The sequence below is a fragment of the Elephas maximus genome, chromosome 20, assembly GCF_024166365.1.
Source record: "Elephas maximus indicus isolate mEleMax1 chromosome 20, mEleMax1 primary haplotype, whole genome shotgun sequence".
Taxonomy (NCBI): domain Eukaryota; kingdom Metazoa; phylum Chordata; class Mammalia; order Proboscidea; family Elephantidae; genus Elephas; species Elephas maximus.
In genome coordinates, this window is record NC_064838.1 from 59,888,249 (window position 1) to 59,892,833 (window position 4,585).

Below are 4,585 nucleotides of genomic sequence, written 5' to 3' on the forward strand. Positions count from 1 at the left end.
ACCCTGTATGACAGAGTAGAACTGCCCCATAAGGTTTCCAAGGCAGGGATCTTTACAGAAGCAGACTGCCTCATCTTTCTCCCACAGAGCAACTGGTGGGTTTGAACTACGAACTTCCGGTTAGCAGCCGAGCATTTAACCGCTGCACTACCAGAGCTCCTTCCAGAGGATGGTAAACAGGTATGAAATGAACAGAAGTCAAAAACATTCGGCACACTCTGCGTTAAGCAGCAGGTTTCTTTCCTGCAGCTTTTCCTCTTTAGCACTGCCATTATGCTAATGAACATTGTTCATCGCTCATCGTTCATCATCTCCCAAGCTTGTTTGACTAGGAAACACTTTCTGTTAAGCATCTCCTGGTCCGTGAGCAACGAAATACTCTTTAGAAATCACAGCTCAGTAACAATTGTCAAAGCATGAAGAGTATGTTTGTTTAGCTATATGAAGGTAGGCTGTCTAGGAAAATGTAGCTGATAATTTATCTCTGTTCTTAAGACTAATTCTCTCTCTTATTAAGTTGCTAATATTATTAGGCTTTGGAGGAGGCCTTTTGCAGATTATATTCACATCATTTAAATATCACAATCCTATTGATTGGTTAGGTACCTGGATGGTGCAAATGGTTTACGCTGGGCTACCAAGCAAAAGGTTGGTAGTTCAAACCCACCCAGTGGTATGGCAGAAGAAAGGACTGGCAATCTATTTCCACAAAGACTGTGGTTGTTAGGTGCCGTCAAGTTGGCAACCCTGTGTACAACAGAATGAAACACTGCCTGGTTCTGCGCCATCCTCACAATTGTTGTTATGCTTGAGCCCATTGTTGAAGCCACGATGTCAATCCATCTCGTTGAGGGTCTTCCTCTTGTTCGCTGATCCTCCGCTTCACCAAGCATGATGTATTTCTCCAGGGACTGGTCCCTCCTGATAACATGTCCAAAGTATATGAGACGAAGTCTCACCATCCTTGCTTCTAATGAGCATTCTGGCTATGCTTCTTCCAAGACAGATTTGTTCATTCTTCTGGCAGTCCGTGGTATATTTAATACTCTTCACCAACATCGTAATTCAAACACATCAATTCTTCTTCAGTCTTCCTTATTCATTGTCCGGCTTTTGCATACACATGAGGCAATTGAAAACACCATGGCTTGGGTCAGGTTCACCTTAGTCCACCATGTGTCTGTCAGTTTGTCCTACTGTGGTGGCTCGATACTGGAAGCTGTGCCACCAGTATTTCAAATACCAGCAGGGTCACCCTTGGTGGACAGGTTTCAGCAGACCTTCCAGGGAAAGACATACTAGGAAGAAGGACCTGGCAGTCTACTTCTGAGAAATCTGGCCAGTGAAAACCTTACGAATGGCAGGAGACCATCATCTGATGCAGTGCTGGAAGGCTAGCCCCCCAGGTTGGAAGGCACTCAAAATACAACTGGGGAAGAGCTGCCTCCTCAAAGTAGAGTCGACCTTAATGACATGGATAGAGTCAAGCTTTCGGGACCTTTGTTTGCTGATGTGGCAGGACTCAAAATGAGAAGAAACAGCTGCAAACGTCCATACAGATCACACCAAGATAATCCTCTGGAGCTCAGTTCTACTCTGTAACACATGAGGTTGCATGAGTTGGAGCCGACTCGAGGGTAACAGGTTTAAGTTTTTGTTTTGTTTTGTTTTTGGTCGATTCCAGGTTATATTTACGTAACTTAAATATCACAACCCTATTGATTGGTTGAAGGGCCCTGGTGAAACAGCAGTTAAGCACTCCGCTGCTAACCTAAAAGTTGGCTGTTCGAACCCATCAGCTGCTCCTTGGGAGAAAGATGTGGTGGTCTGCTTCCATAAAGATTACAGCCTTGGAAACCCTATGGGGCAGTTCTATTCTGTCCTGTGAGGTCATTGTAAGTCGAATTGACTCAATAGCAACAGATTTTTGGTTTGAGTTATTGTTTGGCTGATTTTGTCCCCATGTTTTGGCTGAGGACACTAAGATTGGAGAGATCGGGAACCTGCTCAAGGTTACACAGTAGATGCATGCTGGAGCTGAAACCCAGAATGGATGTGTTTTTCATTCACTTATTGAATATTTATTGCATTCCCATGATATGCCAGGCATTTCTTGAGAACAAGGGGCTAATCCTTTTTGTTTTGTTCGTTTTAATCTTATTAGCTAACTCATAAATACAGAACTTTGTTGGTTTAGAGCAATGGTTCCCAACCAGGGGTGAGTTTTCCCCCAGGGGACATTTGGTAATGTCTGGAGACATTTTTGGTTATCACAAATGGGACCCGGTGCTAGTGGGTAGAGTCCAGGGATGCTGCTAAACATTCTACGATGCACAGGACTGCCACCTCACAACAAGTATTATTCGGCTTAAAATGCCAATAATGGCAAGGGTGAAAAACCCTGGCTTAGAGGAAAAATACTGTAAAAAACCATCACAAACTCAAAAGCTTACAGAGGCCAGTCAGGTGACATAACTGATAGGCTAATTAGACATACCCAGCCCTGTCTAAAGGAACCATGGTGGCTTAGTGGTTAAGCACTGGGCTGCTAACTGGAAGGTTAGAGGTTCAAAACCACCAGCGGCTCCATGGGAGAAAAGACCTGGAGATCTGCTCCCGTAAACATTTCAGCCTAGGAAACTTTATGGGGCAGTTCTACTCTGTCCTGTAGGGTCTCCATGAGTTGGAATCGACTTGACAGCATACAATATTCCCTGTTTAAAGGAGCCCTGGTGGTGCAGTGGTTAAGCACTCAGCTGCTAACCCAAGGGTGAAAGACCTGACAACCTGGTCCTGTAAAGATTACAGCCAAGAATACTCAGGGCTGTTGTCCTTTGTCACATGGGTTGCTATGAGTAGAAAAGGACTCCACAGTGCCTAACAACGACATCCCTGTCTAAAAAGGGCTGCTGCTACTCAGATCAGGCTGACTGTTGCTGTGTGGAACCTGTGACACCAGATACCCATGTGACCAGCTTTTCCTGCTTTTCCAGAGAAGCCGGAAATCCAGATTTTAATGTGAAAATACCCATCTTTTAAGTGTTGGCAACTAATCTGAGTATTTTTTCATTATGTTGGTCAAAGGAAACATATCTGTGAGCATGCTGTTGACTGCAGGCCACAAGTTTGCAACCTCCCAGAAACACTAATGGTGCCTTCTCAGCAGCAAGTCAACACTTCCTGGCCACACACTTCCTGTGTATAGTCATCAGACTTACTCTCTATTCAAGTTTAGCCCTCAGGGATCCTTTCCTCATCACCTTTCCTTCTGTAACACCAGCTAATATTTATGGAGCTCTTACTACGTACTACAACGTGCTCTAAGCACTCCATACATGTTAGTTCATCTTATCCTCACGACAACCTTATGAAGTTGGTAGTAATACTCTCTTCCGTTTAATACATAAGGCCTCGGAGGCACAAAGAATTTAGGCAATTTTCCCAAGAAGACACAGCAAGCGGCAATACCAGGATTTGAACCCAGGCAATCTGGCTCCAGAATCCGTGTTCTTAACCACCAAGCTGGGTTGTCCTATAGAAGATGCTCCATCTCCTTACTCCACACAGTGAAACTCACAGCACTCCTCTCACTAATTAGTCAGCCGAGACAAGGAGCAGGCCACCACTGTGGTCAGCTTGTATTGCCCAAGTGCCTGCATAGCACTCACTCCACCTAAAGTGGTCATTCTTAACTGGGGCTATGTTTGCTCCTCGGACGGCATTCAGCAACGTCTCCCAGACACTGTGCGTTTTACGTGCACAAATGGGGGGTGCTACTGGCATCTAGTGGGTAGAGGCCAGGAATGCTACTAACCATCCTACAATGCATAGGACAGCCCCACAACAAAGAATTGCTCAGCCCAAATCTCCTACACTGAACAGTCTTCTAGTAAAATATTTTCCACCACCTGTCTGTCAGTTCATTGTACTGTGGTGGCTTGCATGTTGCTCTGATGCTGGAAGCTATGCCACCTGCAGGGTCAACCACGGTGGACAGGTTTTCAGCAGAGCTTCCAGATTAGGAACAAAGGCCTGGCAATCTAATTCCAAAAATTAGCCAATAAAAATCTTATGGATCACAACAGAACACTGTCTGATATACTGCTGGAAGAAGGAGCCTCCAGGAGAAAAGGCCCTCCAAATTACACAGTGGACACAACAATGGACTCAAGCATACCAACAATCACAAAGATGGTGCAGGACTGAGCAGTGTTTCGTTCTGTTGTACATGGGGTCGCCATGAGATGGAGCTGAAGCAATAAAAAACTAATAACAACAAGTATAATATTTATACATTAGTAAAAGCTGAGCAAATAAAAAATAGAAAGATTAGCAATAGGCAAAAGAAAAATGGTCATTAAAGTGCAAAACAAATCCTTAGGATTAGACCCAAATCATCTACGTGCCTGAAATGTTAGAGCTTTTTCTGGATACCTGAAATCCTAACCACACTCCAAGCCCACATCAAACTTGGGATTTCGATGAACACTCTGCTAAACACACACATGACTGCGCTGGGTTTCACAAAATGATTTTAATAGAAAAGTACAAGATATGAACAAAAATAAATTATCTTTCTCTCATT